Below are 19,007 nucleotides of genomic sequence, written 5' to 3' on the forward strand. Positions count from 1 at the left end.
TTATTAAATAACATGGATATTAAAAATATCCAAGATAGCATCTTCAATCCAAGGAATATATGTTATAGATTTTCATATAAACAGCTGTTATTATTACATTTACAGTTGACACCATGTAGTTTCATGTCCTTTGTTTTTCTGTACCTGGTCCTACTCTCCCACATCCTGCAATGCATTTGCAGAATACTAAGCTAGGAATAAATTTAAACATAACCCCACATAAATAACTTAGAAAATTTAACCTGAGTGAAGGCATTATAGTTTCAAAAAGTAATAATAGTGGTATTTCATGCATTCAAAGAAATTTGAATGCCAAATAATTAGTGTTCTCTTTCTCTTGATATTATAAGGGTCCAGCACATGACCCATTTATCTATCAGTAGCATGACTCACCTGAACTACAAACAGTTTGATTCTGAAGTGGTGGAAGAATTTTCAAATATCTGAGTCCTCATGCGAAAAAATAAGTTGTTTTAGATGCATTGTATATCTATGTGACTTAATATAATCATTAAAGTAAAACAAACTTAGAATATAAGACTGGACTTGGGGAAAGTCATTTTGGTTCCAACAGTTTTTCTTTCACTAGAGAAAAACGAGATAAAAAATGTTAACTTATTTAGTTGAAGGCAAGAAGTTTCTTCTCTACTGTAGCTCTAGATTTAGTATCATTTATCCAAGGCAAATGAGGAAAAAATTAAGATTCTCTTTTTATACTTTTGAGCAGATAGACCATTTTTCTCTTTATGTACTTTTGCTAGATTGTAAGAGCTAACATTTATTTAGAATTTACCAAATGCCAAGAACTGCTGAACATACTTTACATGCATTATCTTGCCTAATCTGCTCTTAAAATTCCTGTGAGAGTAATCATTACATCTTCATTTTTTCAAGTTAGTAAATAAATATACGAGTTTAGGTGATTTCCCATGCTTCTCAAAAAGCATATAAATCTAAATTTGAACCCAGGCTCTTGGATTTCAGAGTTATCAATGGAATGTTATTCTACATTGTTCATATATGTATTTGTTATCAGAATAGACAGGGTCAGAATGATGTAAGCAACACTTTTTTATAGGAAAGACACAGACCATCAAAGCAAAAATACACATTGGGAACAAAGTCTACACCTAAAATTTTGATACACATTCTGATCAGATCTGACAAGAACAAAAAGGAAGTTCACATGTTATCAAGAAAAATGAAGTCAAAATTTGGCAGATATTCAAGAAGTTTCTAGTACCCAAAGGAAAATTTCTCTTCATGTAGCCTTTGATTTTTTTTTTGTCATCTAAGCTCAGTATTCTTTAAAGCAGATAAAAGTTGCAAGAACGATATTACAAAGAAGCAATAGTCAAGAGAGCTCAAATGACACATTCAAAAGTAATAGGCAAGCATGTTGCTTGAGCAGTGGAGAATTTGGCTGAATGCCGAAATTGGAAGATAAGATGTTCCCAGGGAGCTGGGTAGGCTGTGACTGATGATTGCCTGATGCACACAATCTGTTTTAGAGTCAAGAGACTATACACGAAGTTTGCATTCCCTAGAAAATGCATGTGCATTATTTCCATGCCCATTCCTCATTCTGTCTTCTTCCCATTCAGGGAGCTTTTCATTCCACAGTGTGTAAAATTTTCTGCATTTCTCAAATGACAGCTAAGATGTTCCCTGTGCTATATTATAGCCTAGGATCACATTCTTTCATATTCATTTGCCTGAGTCCTCAGGGAGTTCTATAACACATCTTATAGATCGTCTCTATGAATGAGAAAAGGGTAGCTGTTACCATTTGTTACCATTCAAGCTCCCTGGTGCTTACATGTTTGCTAAAGAAGGTCAGAATTAATTAATTAAATGGACAAATGAAAGATCAAAGGGTACAGAGTGCCAACTTGGCCCATCATCAGACTTTCAGTGCTATCCTCTACTATAGATACCAATTTACTTATATTTAATATTTACAGGACTTTTTAAGACAAAAACAACAACAAAAACAACAAATATTGAACACAAGCAAACAAGCAAAATAAAACCAGCTTCCAGAAATCCTAAAAATCTAGACTTGACTACCCAGCTCTAATATACCAACTAGAGAAATATGTAGGTCTGAAAAGCAAGTGAAAAGTTAGTTAATAAGAACACAGTAGTTAGAGAAAAAAGTTCAGTACACTCATAACTGTCTTTCATATATGGGCATGAAGTATAGATTTAGATAGAACACAAGAGGTATGAATAAATTAATCATTCTAGATTAAGGTGTTTTCTTCCCATCACTGACCCATTACTGCCTCAGCTCCAGTGCTACAAAGTGATTCACACAGCAAGGTGATCCAATTAGTTGCTATTCTTCTACTAATCAGTGAAAGCACTAGTTCACATTCATGGATAATTGTCCTCATTTGGATGTGAGCAGGGGAGAAAGGGTGACCATGGTGTCTGTTCCATGAAGTTTGAGTCTTCCTTGAATAACGTGACTAAAGAGGAAAGGACAATAACTGATCTCTATAACTTCAGCCATGTACTGACAAAAGAGAAGGCCGAGATGTCAGGACTTAATGTTGCTTTTAGTAACTTGTGAGGTTAATTGAGAACTCAATACGTTTTAGCAAATGAAGTTTCTATTCCCCTTTCGTATAAATGAAAAGAAGAACATGATTCCTTATGATTTTAAGAAATCTCAGGAATTTTTGATATTCCACTTAAAAAAATACACTATATTTATTAAGACTAGTGCCTATACTATACTTTTTTGTCAAGGCACAGGGATCAATGTGGAAGAGAAGGTAGAAGGAACTTCAAAAGTTAGAGGTGGTGGATGCCTTGGAGGAAATTTTGTTTTTAAGACATAAAAAGGTGGTACACATGTAAACTCACAGATATTGTGACAGAATACACCATTTGCACAAGCTCAAGAGAGACAAAATCTTGGGACAGAGGAACTAAAGAAGTGGGGAGAGAGAGAGAGAGAGAGAGAGAATGAGAGAGAGAGAGGGAAACTGACTATGAAGTTGTGTGGGTAGAAAGACAAGGGAGGGTTCTAGAGGTAGTTGAAGGAGGAGAAAATATGACCAAAATATATTGTGTCAAATTCTAAAGTAAAAGAAATAAAGTGTTATTTTCCAAAGAGTCCATAAACAAAACATCTCCCTATAAAAACAAATTACTAATTAAACATTATATATTGTAAAGGTTTGTGATTTCCAGAATAGCACAAGTATGTGACTTACAAATATATATCCCAAATCTTAAATTTAAACAGTACAAACCTCATTTTGCTTTCATTTCATAGCATGTCCTAACCATACAACTTTACTAATATGCGTGAAATATTTATCTGTCTACATAATTATTTTACTCAGACAGTGTGTTCCCAAGAAACTGCACATTTAGGAAGCTAAATGGACTGAAGCATAACAGACCTTACCTGACATCAAATTCATGAATAAAATTTTTGATAAGTCACATAAAAGTATTAATAAAAATTTGCTTCTTCATTTTTGTATATGTGTTGTTTTTCCTAGATCACTACATTCTGTGGGTCATTTATTAAATTTGATGTATTTTATTAAGAACTACAGCATATGTATATACATGCATGCACATATACAAATACACAAAAAGACGTTAGGTTGCAAAGAAACCTGAGACATATGACTCACTTCTTAATTCTAGCTACCATCCTCCCTCAGTCCCTACTCAGAAGTGGGGTTCCTATTACAGAATCATCTTGACTGGCATATTCTGCCATCTACCTTTAACCTCCCCAGCCCCTGAATTTCTCTTCACTAACACCAAGATTCTCTGATTCCTATATAATCTTAGCCATTTTGGCTAGAAAGTTTCTTGGTCTCTTGGTCTTGTAGTCTCCTGGCTTGTTCCTTGTAGGGCATGTGGAATGCTCTACCATATGGGCGTTAGAATTGGTGAAGTGGGGCATGCTCAAACCTCGGGAATCTCAGAGATCTGAGATGATAGGTGTGGAGCTGCCCCATCCCTGCCTCGAGTGCCTGCTCTGGAACAGGTAACAACCACCAACTGAGAGGACCAGAGGACCCTGTCACATATTATAGAGCACATGGTAATAATATATCTAGATCATCTTAGCCTTCAGCCAATGACACTTCCTTCCTGGATATTCTTATATACTTATATCCTTCTCAACAAATGCATGTGATCCCTGGTTCACCCTGAATAAAGTGTATGCATCTACATACGCTCCTAATAAAGAAATATGAACAAACTAAGATCACCTCAGAGAGCTGCTTCATTAAAGATCACCACAGGGAAGTACTTTAGCTAAATGATCGTTAACACTAAGACTCACATGAAAGACCTTTCTCTTCTCTCCCCTTGGTGGTTCTCAGCACTGATTCTCATTTAGGGCACACCCTGCTTATTTTCAGCTCTGCTTTGTGTTTCCTGCCTGCCATGCAGATGCCCCGAGGGGAAACATGAACCACAGAACCTTGTTCCTGGCTTCTTTTCAGGGCTGGTGATACGTCCAAGGATGATAAGAGGAGATCATGTGGCACAGAATTCATCCCAGGAAAACTTTCCCTTTGCTGTCTGGAATGTAGTGGCATCTGACACCCCAAAAGAAAAAGAGGGCTGTGAACTCTGTCTTCTCTCAGCTGGTGAATTGGCAGTGCCCATACATCCACAGCAAAGAGAGGAAGAACCAAGGACCCATAATGAACCCAGGAACCATAGCTCTGGGCCTCTCATCTCCCTTCTCTCTCTTTTTTCCCTTGTTCACTTCCTCTTTCCTTCTCTTCTTATGTCCTTGTTCAGTGTGCTGGCCCACATCAGTTTGAATCCTTCCAAATGACGTCGGTTATGGTGTCCCACATATCTACAATAAACTTTCTCTTCGACCATACCATGAAACATTCATGTCCTTGTTATTTCATCCAATGCACAGATGGAGATTATAAAATACTAATGTGAAGAATATAATGAGAATATCCCCCATATTGAATGCTCGCTCTCCGGTTAGTGGAACTCTTTGAGAAGGATTAGGATGTGGTGTTACCTTTTTAGGGATGATGTGACCTTGGTGGAGGAGGTGTGCTGATGGAGTTCCGCTTTGAGAGTTTGAAAGCTTGGATCCAGGCCAGACACTCTCTCAGAGCATGTCCACCCTTCAGCTAATGCTCCAGTACTATGTAGACCTGTCTCCATGTTCTGACCCTTATGCTCATAGGCTGACACTTTGAAACTAAGCCCCAAATCAGTGTTTATTTTAAAAGTTGCCTTGATCATGCTGTCTTCTCATAGCAATAGAACAGTAACTATAAGACAACTAGAGATCATACTGTCCAAATAATACTCTCATACCCCTAGTTTATCTGACATTGACACTACATTTATAGTTCTTTACGTGTACACCCTTGTACATAAAATATATTACTCAGTTTTTCTTTTCAAAAGATGTTGGAGTCTGTTCCTAGCTGAGTAGCTATTTCTATTTAGTGGATGATTTAGTTGTATGTATGCTCTTATCTGAAAGCACTACCCTTTATATCATCCTATTAAATGTGGTCTAATGCTTTCTAACTCTGCTAAAGTCCATGCTGACTACATTCTGGGAAGTAAAAAGCATAACTGATGTCTTGTGTTTCTGCCAATTTTTCTGATAGTTTGGAAAGTTTAGTTAATGGTCTCTCAGTTCCTTCATTCTTCTCCCTCGCTGGTTATTTTTTTCCTAACCCATAAATTGGCATTATTTTTGCATCATGGTCTCGAGTTGCTAATTTTGTATCTTTAAAGTTTTTTGTAGATCCAAAGTGTTTGGTCATTAAGTAATATACACTGGCTTGGAGAGCTTTTCCTCCTTGGTAGAACTCCTGTTCTGCATACAAATGAATGCTAAGGGCAATGGCTTGATCCATTTCATTAAACATAAATTCCATATCCCAATGTCCTTTTGCCCTAGTTTCTCAACATAAATAATTCTTCTATGTCTTCCTTGAAAATTAAACTAGGTTTCTAGGATTGAGTTTCATTTTTGAATGTCAAGGTTATTAAACATGCCATTAAGTTCAAATTCATTTTTGTTCCCATTAGTGTGCCAATAAATGACTGATTTAATAACTCATTTAATCTGTTATTGATGTTCAAATAATATATAATTTTTGTAAATCTTAAGCACCAGTTTCTGAAAGTGAAATTACATAAACACACACACACATATATACACACACACACCTTGTGTGTGCCTATGTACTGGTTGAAACATATGTACATCCATACACTTCATAATGATGATTTACTGCTAAGCACTATCATCACTGTGATAGCATCACAATCTTTTTACACAAACCTTCAAGATACTACGTACTATCTATTCTACCAAGACCACATTACATACATGTAGCATAGAATATGACAGTTAGTGCTTGGATGAACAAAAGAAGAATAAATCAAACACAAAGAGAAATGAAGCTGATTTCTAGTTATTTTCTCTGAATTGAAATAGACCTTCATGTATAAAAACTCTATGCTTACAAGACCTATTAATGACACTCATGAAATATAGATGGTTCACAAGTTATAAACAATAGGTTGTAGGGTCAATAAATGATGGCTTCCAATGAGTAAATTCTTTTATTGGGGCTGCCTGTACATAGTACAAGAAACTCCAGTAGTAAAGTTCTCATGAGTCCTCAAACATCCTAGAATGGCAATTTTGTTGAAACAGATAACTCAACCATTGATGCTCCTGTAAGTAACCCAGATGAACTCATTGGTTCACCAAACCAACCTTAACAGAAATATCTTGGTTTGTTATCAATACATTACCTGTTGTTACTAATAGTCAAGCCTCTCACAAAAGGTCCAATTGACAGACACGTTACTCAAGAAACGTATGAAGCTGCTGCTATCATAACACAGTGAAGCATACATAACTTGTATAAATGTGGTTCAAGTAGGAGTAGGGTCTAAAATGATGATAAAATGTATAGTATATTATAATGAAAATTAGAACATATTAAATCATTGGTAAGTATTATACATCATGAATAATTCTATATTCTGTGTGTGTCCCATGTGAACATATATAGAATTCAAAGGATGTTTTTCTTTACTTTTTCCATCTTTACATTGATTCTCAGGATTGAACATAGGACACCAGGCTTGTGTAGCTGACACTTTTACCTGTTGAGGCATCTTATGGATCTTTATTTTGAATCTCTTATTATTTTTTTTTTTTTTACAAATTGATTTCTGTGCTGTCTTACTAAAGAAATCATGATTAGACTTTCTATGCTTAGCTGTATTAAATGTATTAATATTAAGATTACATACCAAAATAAGCTGGTAAAATACTCAGAAAGTGGAATCTGGTCAGCTCGCTATCAAGCTCCACAACGATGGTCCTGAGTTATTTCAATTATGTTTTATTTTCACACACACAGGCACACACACACACACACACACACACACACACACACACACACACACACACGGTGTTCAGACTATATGGTCTAACTTGCTATGAGTTACTAATACACTTCAAGAGGTTGAGATGCCAAGGTTATCTGTATAATTGTATTAGGATGCTATCTATCTTGCTTCTACTACCTCAGTAATAAATAGTGGATTTATAAACTTAGGGTAAAAAGATAGAACCCAACAGATGACAATATCAGCATTCCAATAGTTAAAGAAACATGTATTTGTGCATTCCTGTTATTCTATTTACTTTCAAAGCAAGATGTTTACTACTTCCATGACAATTTAAAGACTTTCTTACCTGCTTTCCTATGAAAATAGTGGAAACTATATTTAATCCATAACAGCAAAACACCTATAAGAATTGTCTAAGGAGATATAATATAAGCAGAAATTATCTACTCTAGAAAATTTAAAACTCTAATATATCAATACTATCATTTTTGTAGTGTCTATGTCAAAAATGTTCTCTCCACTGTTCAGTGACAACTCCATTCAGGGTACAAGGAATCTCTAATCTGGAGGGCTGTATCCAACACTGGTGATCTTTCTCTTACCTCTCTCCACTCTATGATGTTCAGAAAAAGGCCTAAACTTTCCAAGAATAGTAGTTACCCACTTTCTCTCATTCTGTTGCCGTTTTATTGCTGCTGAGGATCCTGCTCAAGTGGTTCGGAACTAGAAGTAGGGAACCGCTTCTATGCCACATCCACTCTTGAAGTCTGATGCAGAACATTCTAAACCAGCCAAGTTAAGAAAACACTATACCTCTACAGCCCCTCAACATCTTTCTCCACTGCCAGCCACTACTAAGTTCACTACTCAGGGTTTTTGTTTTGTTTTGTTTTGTTTTGTTTTTTGTTTGTTTGTTGTTTTGTTTTGTTTTATGGAACATCAGGCAGAGAGATACACTGGCTCAGATGGGTTTGCTTGATGTAGGGAAGAGGGAATGGAAATGTGTCAACATTAAAATAGCTTCCTGTCCCTTTCTAAATGAACTGATTTAGTATGAAACATATTATAGAGAAGATTAAAGCCAGTGACACTCTAAAAAGCAGTAGCACATATGGGAAAAAGCAAATAAGAAGACACAGATAGATGTAAAGAAACAGTCTCAAGACCATCCACACTGCAAGAGAAGAAAAAATATCAAGGAGTAGATCTAGCAAGAGGAAGAGTTCAAATTATGAAGGTAGAATTTGAAGAAGATACACTTGGATTGATTTTATTGTAGAGAAATTTGGGCCTGGGGATTGTTGCATATTCTAGTATATCCCAAGGAAATTAGCAGAGTCTATGAGGTTAGTACATTCAGAAATTGTAGGAAGAGAAAAGTGGACTTCTGGTATACTCCAAGCTGCTTCTGTCTGAGGAACATCAACAACTAAACACTGTAAGGAAAGAATTCTGTTACTGAAATGCAAATAATCCTCAGATAAAAGAATAAACATAACAATAACAGACTCTAATTATGTGAAGAGCAGTGCACAGTTCCTGTGGTATATAAAATTTACAGCTGTAAAGCAAAAATTACAACTCATACAGATATTAGAAAAGTATAAAAAGGATCAAGGAGATGGCTCACTGGGTGATGGTGCCTGATACCAATCCTTTCAAAATGCTTTCAAACACTTGAATCTAACCACATGGTAGAAGGAGAGATCCAACCTCTGAAAACTGTTCTCTTATCTCCATATATACGCTGTGTATATATACATATTAACATATACACACAGACACACACACATACAATATAATAAATAAATATTAAAAGCATCAAAGTATAGTCTAAACCCAAGTAAAAAAATCAATGGACAAAGATTCCCTTTACATATGACCTGTGTTGGATATGGAAGTAAATTATTTTAAAAATTATCAATATATCCACAGATCTAGAGAAAATTATTATTTAAAAATTAAAAAGATTTTGGAGAGATGATTCAGCAGTTAAGAGCACTTACTGCTCTTGCAAAGGACTTAGGTTCAGTTCCCCAAAACCACATGGCTTCTCCCAATCTTCTCTAATTTCAACTAGGGTATTCAACACTCTGTTCTGCCATCCTTAGGCAATGTATATATGTGGTACACTGACATACATGCAGGCAAAACAATCATATAATAAAAGCAAAATAATAATTTTTAATAAAACACAATGTTATGTCACTGTTGTAGGAAATAGAGACTATCAATAGAGAGAAAGTATTACACTTTGAATGGAAAAAGGCATTGCTGGAGATAGATAATTTATTTTACCTGACATATTAAACTCTGTAGAAAGTACAACAGTCACCAATAAAAAGTAGTAAACTAACAATTCAGTTTATGCAAGCCAAAACAAGACAAACAATACAAAACAAAGTAAAAACCCCCCAGGACCAGGCAGTCCTCTGTTGTAGGGAGCCTCGGACCAGCTCCTGTATGCTGCCTTGTGCCTGGTGGCTCAGTGTCTGAGAGATCTCAGAAGCCCACTGCTGCTGTTGAAACTGCTGCTCTTCCTATGGGTTCACCCTCCTTCTTAGCTTCTTCTAGCCTTTCCCTAATTCAACCACAGGGGTGCCTGACTTCTGTTCAACGATTGGGTGTAAGTACCTGCCTCTATCTCAGTCAGCTGCTTCAGTCAGAGGATAGCTATGTTTGCCTCCTGGCTGTAAACTCACCATAGCATCAGTAATAGTGTCAGGCCTTGTACAAGTGTTTTGCCTGTATGCATATCTGAGTAGCTCCCGTGTATCCAGTGACCATGGAGTGCAGAAAAGGGAATTAGTTCTCCTGGAACTAGAGTTACTGATGGTCATAAGACTTCATGTGGGTGCTGCGAAATAAGAATCAATCATCTGGAAGTATATCCAGTGCTCTTATCTGCCAAATCATCTCTCCAGATCTGGGATTGTAACTTTAATACGTGTAGTACATACAGCAATAACATTCCCTCAAATATAGAAGTGTCATTTCAAAAATTAACTGAACTTAAATGTAAATAATCTAAGTCAGTCAAGTAGGTTATCTTACATAGGAAGGTAGAGTTATCAAAAGTCAAGTAAGTTATCATACATAGGAAACTGTAGAGTTGTCAAATATAACTAACAATATCATTATTGAAATTGAGTTGACAATAAAATATACTTAGTCAATTGAAAAGAAAATCAGTAAAAAAAAGTAGTAGAATAAAATACATTGAACAACAAGAACAGCAAAAACAAATAAAAAACCCCAGAAAATTAAAGAAATAATGCCAAATATCTCAATAATATTTTATATAAGGTATAAATTAATTATATATCAATATTTAATATATATTAAATAAATGATTTAAAAGACTGATTCTAATGTTAGGTAAAAATAATCCTATGATCATATTCTATACTATATGAGAAAAACTTTAGAGAAAAATGAATTGACAATGATAGAAAAAACATTATGCAGAAAAAGACTATATATCACCTGAAGTATACGTATTCATATCAACTAAAATAAAATAGAGAGCAAAATGTTACTAAAGTGTGAATTTTATAACTACAAAGGGAAACTCTATTGTGATTAAGCATGTATGTTCATTAATATTCTGATTGTTGATACTTGTCTTAATTTGGGTTTCTATTCCTGCACAAAACTTCATGACCAAAAAGCAAATAGGTAAGGAAAGGGTTTATCCAGAATATACTTTCGACAATGCTGTTCATCACCATAGTAAGTCAGTACTAGAACTCAAGCATGTCAGGAAACAGGAGCTGATGCAGAGGCCATGGAGGGATGTTACTGTCTTGCCCCCCACCCTGGGTTTCTTATCTTGCTTTCTTATAGAACCCAAGACTACCAGCCCAGGGATGGCACCACCCACAATGGGTCTTCCCACCTTTTATCACTAATTGAGAAAATGTCTTACATTTGGATCTCAAGCTGGATCTCATGGAGGCATTTCCTCAAGAAGGCTCCTTTCTCTGTGATAACTCCAGCTTGTGTCAAGTTGACACACAAAACCAGCCAGTATAATCCTCTTTCCTATGTGAGTTAGAAAACTGACTATGACAATCAATGTGACTCCTTTATAACTTCTATCTATTCATTCATAAATTATAAGGTTTTTGTATACAATTACCATACAATTGTTTTCATTTATTTTGCAATTTTTATGACGTTCATCCCTTTATGCATGTATACAATGCATTCTGATCACATACTCGTCCCCTACCTGTTTTACCCTCCTCCTAACCTCAGCAATGCTCTCTCTCTACTCCTTACAAGTCTTCCTCTGAATCTCATTACTTTGTTCTGTTTTGGTTTTGTTTTATGCTTCACTGTATTTAAACCAGAATCCATAGATAGACAATAGTTGTATAAAGGAGGGCAGCAATACCAAGAACTTCTTCCTGATTCATGACCTGGCAACTGTAGCTGCTATTAGTTTGAGTTCAACAGCCATATTGTGCCCAGATGTGAGCATGCCATGTCCTCACATTGCTTTATTCAGCTCTCACATCCTTTCTATCTCATTTTCTGCTATGGTACCTGGAGCTGACATGCCCATGTCTGAGCATAGCTAGGGCTCTACCTTTAGAGGGTAATATGTTGATTCTTAATTAACACAAAACTCTTTGGGGTGGAGCAATAATGGCCAAAACAACCTTAAAGTATTTACAGATACTAAAACTTTAAAAGTTCTCTATTGAGCAATAAAGATCTATGCAACTTATAACAAGAAAATCTTGAAAGAGAAATAAAATATCAAATTCTTTTAATACAATGATAATAGAAACTACATTAAAATACAAAGGGCAACTAAATATTTTAAAATTACATAAAGTATATTTTCTCAAGGAGGCTGGAGAGAGGGCTCAGAGGTTAAGAGCATTGTCTGCTCTTCCAAAGGTCCTGAGTACAAAACTCAGTAACCATATGGTGGCTCACAACAATCTATAGGGGGATCTGATGCCCTTTTCAGGCAGATGAATATACATGCAGCAGAGCACTCATACATTAAATAAATACAATTTTTTAAAAATTCTCTATAATTATTGAAGAAAAGCAAATTACATTGTAGGTTTATAGTGTGATAGAGTGTAAAACAAATAGAAAGCATATACATATATATTTGTATAGTATTTATAGTAAAATTATTTAGGTTAGTAATTTTATGTGTTTGTGTATGTGTGTGTGTGTATGTGTGTGCTAATTAATAGCTTGGAGTTACAGATGGTTGTAAGACACTGTGGGTGCTGAAGTTATACATATATAAAATATGTAATATTATATAAAATATATAAATTTATATGTATACATATATTATAAACATAGAATATATTATATATTATATGGTATCAATTGTATCAAAAAGACAGGAGATCACATCGAGTATTTATATATACAGGACATTTAGAAATCTGTTCTTCAAAAATAACAAAATATGAACTACCTAAGGTATAAAGATTATCTATACTATAATTGCTCTTTTCTCATGTAAGCCAGATGATATTCTTCCTATGTTCAGTCTCCAGATTCCACCTACAAATGGAAGGAGATAATCAATTAAAAAAATTGTCATCTGACCCCCATACATGTACCATGGCACAATTCTCCACACATATAGAGATAATAATAACAAATAATATTTTTAAATTAAGACATTTCTGGTACCATGTCTGCCAATAATAGATTTTTTTTAATTTCAGGCAATGATTTTTCTTCTTCAAATCTCATTTGTCTTTAAATAATAATAAATTACACTCAGAGACCTCTAATATCCCAAGTAGATGTCAAATGCTAAAGAAATTACTGTTTCAATTTAACACCGAGTTTGAAAAATTAATATCTTTATATTTTACTGGCTCTCTGTGTAACACTGCTGATCTAAAATATTAACGTCTTTGTTCTATGGTTTGCTCTTTAATTACTCCTCATTGGTCCCAAATTTAATTAATGAAGATAAAATTTCTAGTTCTCTCCTCAATACATTATTTTCAAATATAATTAACTTAAAAGGTCATAGTAATCACAACTAAAATCATTGAATACCAGTCACTGAAAAGGGAAAATTTCATATTCATACAGGAAATTGTGACTCATTTTGTGCTTTGTGAACAGCTTGTGTTAGATGAAGCCCTTTTAAAGGCAATAAATGAACTTGCCATTACACATGTAAAATTAAGCATTAAACTCTGTTTAGTCAAAAGAAAGAAAAATGTGACATGATTACTGACCTAATTGTGGAAAGGTCATGATAGAAATGTTTTCCATTTATTCATTACTGATTGATTTAAGTGTGCTGATGATTTGAAATATGTTCTCCAAACATATGATTTATTTACCACAACAACTGTTTAAAGCAATCATAAAAATGACCCTTGATCCATTTTCAACAGCTGAATGATCTTTACTAAACATGTACCAAGTCTGGAATGATTGCCCATTGTAATTTAATTAGAGCTGAGCTTCCCAACATCGAGTATTATGTTTTCTCTATCATCCATACTACAAGTATTTTTGCTCAGGAAAGCCAAATTCTTCATTGAAGTATTAAATCTTGCTTTTCAACTTAGTGGTATTTAGAATTGTCCTGGAAGTGAATATCTGGGCCTAAATGTGAGGGCTTGTCTAGTTTAGAATAAATGAGATGGGGAGGAGCACTTTAAATGTAGGTGAAACTATTCTATAGTCTTTGTTGCTGAATTGATGGGAAAAAGAAAGGCGGCAGAGTCAAACATGAGTATTCATTGCCTTCTGTTTCCTGAGAGTGAACACACTAACAAATTGCCTATTGCCTTTTATGTTCTACTTTTCCTGCTGTGAGAGACAATATGCCTTGGAATTGTGAGACAAGGAAAACCCTTCTTTCCTTGCCTTATCTTTGTCAGGTATTTTGTCATAGCAACAGGAAAAGTGTGCCTGAAAATATAGCTACCAGAGACTTAGCCTTTAGAAAACATACATGCTAAATTAGTTCACAAATAGCTTTAAGTCCATGGGAATTATTTACCAAACTAGCTTGGCTTGTATTTATTTTTACATCCTAAGTTTCATTATATCTTTTAAAAATGTCAAAGGCCTAACTTAAGACTGATAATTGTAAGGTAAAACTATCACAAGGATAAGCAATATGTTGAAGAACACTAGTGTTTACTATCATCCATCTGACTTATAGACATGTGGAAAAGAGAGTGGAGTTTTCTCTGAACATGTCTTCTTCTACTTTCATTATCACTCTCAAATATTCAAAAGAGAAATCAGAACTTTTAGGTTCAAGTACAGTTATAGGAACCAGCCATCTATATAATAGAGGTCTAGGTGAAGTAGATACTTCATCTTCTAGCTGGACATGGAGGTAGAACTGGTAAATGATCCTAAGGTAACCACATATCCCCAGTATGTCCAATCATGAGTCAGTTAAGACCTAGGAAATGCTGTGAGCTTAAGAAATGGCTCAACAGAAAAAATCTGTACTCTTCTTGCAGAGGACCTGAATTTAGTTTCTTACACTCAAGCTGTATGACACAAAATTGCCTGTAACTCTACCTCTAGGCTATCTGTGCTGGTTAAGTGTTTCTGATTGTTTGCTTTTGTTAACTTTACTTAAACTAGATTTCTAGGGAGCATTTATTTGATTAATGATTGATGTGAGAGAGAGGGTTCAGAGTCTGGGTGGCTATGGTCCTGTTATGTAAAAATACAAGCTGAGTGAGCATTTGGAAGCAAGCCAATAAGTGGTAATAATCCATGGTCTCAGCATAAGTTCCTGCCTCTAGGTTCTTATTCTGAGTTCCTGTCCACAGTGATGAGCTATTACCTGGAAATGTAAGATTAATTTCCTTCATCCAACTTGCTTTTAGTCAGTAGTTTTTTTTTTTGTTTTTTTTTTTTTGCAATAGAAATCAAACTAGTATAGGATCCAATGCATTCTTTTAAATTCCAAGGGCACTCCACTCAAGTGTATATAGCAATACACAAACAGACATGTACACAAAACAAAAGATGAACAAATATTCTTTAAAGAACAAGGGAAGATATAGAAGGAAATTAGAAATAAAACAAAATAAAACTATAACGTAATTTTGTCCTGAAGCCCTGAGAATTAAAATGAAGGCCTTAAGTCGATCACATTGAAAGAATAGTTTTAACAACTTAGGGAGAAAGATGTTTTGCTTTATTCTGGTGAACTGTGACTACTGTAACTACTACATTTATCAAGGAGATGTAATTGTTTTTTAGACAGTGACTAAATAAATAAGCTTTCTGTTGCTATAACTAATTAACACTGGACAGAGAACTACTAATTAGTTAATTAATTAATATCCCAAACTCTGCTGCCCTCCTAATTCCACCTCACAGAGTTGCTTGGTCCTCCTATACACAACAATTTCTTCTAGAGTGATGGATTTTATTTTGTGGGAAAGAATGTGAGACCTACCTTTTCTCATGTCAAACATGGAGAACAGCTTCAATAAAATTTTTTTGTACATAAAATACTTCAGTGAATTTATAATGTGATTCTGGACATGATTTTTGGTGAGGAAACAATGGTAAGTTTGGAGTATTTCAGGGTATAGAAAAATTATATTATTTTTGAACATTGTTATTCCTTTTAAAATGTTTATTTTATATATGATTACTTTTGCCTCTACATATGTCCATTCACTTTGTTCTAGTACCTGTTGCCCATGGTAGCTAGAAGAATTCAGTAGATCACCAAAAACTAGAGTTACAGAAGGCTATGAGATACCATGTGCCTGCTAGGAATAAAACCAAGGGCCCCTGAAAAAGCAGCCAGTGATTTTTACTGTTGAGCCATCTTTGTTACAATCTATGTTACAGTGATGTTGGTCTCATATTAATGTTGACCATACTCCCCAAGTATTTGTATATGTCTTGCTTCTGTGTGTCATGAATTTAGTTCTATACATTGCTTCTATACATAATTCTTCTTTAACTGAGGAGATATGGATGAATGTATAGAAACTTAGAGATGATGATTAAAACAGAGAAAGAGATATCTAAACAGGATTCACAATTCTTTCTTTCCTGAGCAGTTATGAGCAGATAGATGGTCCCAATCATTAGAGTTAGTTAATATATAGCTTATCACTTTGATATTTCTTGCACTACAATTATGATTTCCAAGATGCTGTATGATGCAACATCATTGGAAACATAAGAAATGATTCTATTAACACAATTACTAGTCATTCTTTTTAACATTCTATTTTTGTTTTCATAAACATTTCAGGAAATCTAATTGAAATTTTAATATAATAGTATGATTTATCTTTAATAAACCTATATTCCAATATATAGAACATGAGAAATCCAAAAAGTACAAAACTGAAAAAGAAGGTTTTTCCCATTCCTGGACTCTTTTGTTTTCAGATGAGAAATAAAGCTTAGACTTTTAGATTAAAACTTTTTCATTAATCCTACCCACTGTTTTGATTTTAAAATATACTAGTTGGTTTGTAATAGAATAAGGTGAATTATCACATAACCCTATCAAACTGGTGGTAAACCACTGAGCAATTAACTAGGTGACATTCTATGTACTCTTTCTAAATTATAACCAGCTGTTTTGGTCCAAATGAGCATGTAACTATGGAAATAGCCAATTTCATCAATAAAAATCACAAAAATTTGCCTAAAACATGCTTTTTCAAGTTACCTTTCATATGAATTTAAGGGTATGCTTGCAATTCCAAAATATAGCCCTGCCGATAGATACAGTCAGGTGGCTTCTGGGTTCTGAGGAGCTGTCTAATGTGCTTCAGAAAAATGATCAACAATACTTGCCTCTATCTGAGGGATGTCAGTCATATTCTTCCATAGCAATGTCAATGAAAACTATGTTCAAATATTGCCAAATGCCCCTTGAAGGAAAACTGCCTCTGGTTAACAACAACAGCTCTAAAGAATAGTTGTGAAACTGTTTAAATGCTTACTCTTCTCTGAGAGCCATGAACAAACTTTGTGCCTATATCAGTCAGACTATCACCATGGGGGAATTTATAGATCAGGCAATACAGTAGATGAGTAAATCATACATTTCTTACCCATGTCTGTAAAAAATGCACATTCTGTGTAAATCTAGTTATTTTTTTATCTCTTCTAACATAAATGAATTTCATTTGGCATCTTTGTAGTGATTCATCATGCTAAACATAATCTGAAAAGTCCTTGTCTTAAATCAAGCTATTAAACTACACCCCAACATCCCAAACAAACCCAACCAAAATAGAATAATTTATGATAAACAGTATATAATAAAACTAAAGTATTGATAAAACAAATCTCCAAAGAGCACTGTTGTTTTTTAAAAACAAGAAATGTTAGTTTATCACAGTCACAATAATAAGCAAATCCTTTGTACTTTAATAAAATGACTCAATGTTAACCAGTTAGTTTTTAATCAATTATTCTCTTTTCTTATTTTCACATTATAAATCCCATAATTGTGTCTATTGGGAAGTCTCATTCTATTTTGTAGACTGTATACTCAGGGTGGCCCTCATTCATGAATTGAAAATAAATGTCCATTTGATTTACCACTAAATTTTATTTTATCTTTTGACAACTAGAAAGGAAAAAGGAGAATTTATGTTTCACATAAAATTTTGATGACTACTATTACATAAAACTAAGCATCAAACACTAAAATAGGATGCATAGAATGGATAAGAAAATTCTCTTCCTATCTCCAAGTAATGTATCATGTCTTAAGATACTAGTGTAAATACACAAATATTTATAATTCAAGATGGTCATAATGAGTAATGCATGAATTTTTCAATCAACATGCCAAAACAGTTCAGATGGAGAAAAACTGATGTATAATTAGGGCAAAGCAGAAAGTTACAACTGTACCCTTGGAGAGCTTGAACAGAATTATGTTTCCCTGAGTTGCAGCATAATAATTCTCTCGTTCTCCTGTTTGGTTTTAGGGCCTTTCATATTACACGCATTGCACTCGAAGTGCCTTTCAATCTTTCACCATGTCTAATCTAAAGTAATAGACCAAAGACTCTTTTCAAAACATGAAGTGAAGGATCCTTTGAAATAGTTCATCTCACTTAAATATGCTTGGTACTAAGAGATGATTTATGAGAATGTGTTTGCCAACTCTAGACCATGTTCTCTGAATAGGTAGATGCAGACACACACACAAACACACACACAAACACATATACAAACACACAAAAAACTTTTGCTTAGACATTGAGATTTAGTTACATGAAATATACTATATGTCTATGGTTTGAATTATATATAGATCCCAATGCTAGAAAATATAAATGAATATATAGTTTGCATAAATTTTGATTTTTATTTTGATATTTGTACTACACTCAGGATAAATACACACACACACACACACATACACACACATTTCACTTTACTTAGCATCATTTTATTTCATTAGATTCCTCCCTCCATTTATTCCTGAGACATGAATAGATCTAACTTCAATCTTCAATCTAGTATCAGCATGGTCCATCAGATTATTCTACCTTCCCAAACATAGTGGTGAAGTGACAAAATTTTATAGCCTGCAAATAATCCAATCAGAACCAACTTTG

Source organism: Grammomys surdaster, unplaced genomic scaffold (genome assembly GCF_004785775.1).
Source record: "Grammomys surdaster isolate TR1022 unplaced genomic scaffold, NIH_TR_1.0 125685, whole genome shotgun sequence".
Taxonomy (NCBI): Eukaryota; Metazoa; Chordata; class Mammalia; order Rodentia; family Muridae; genus Grammomys; species Grammomys surdaster.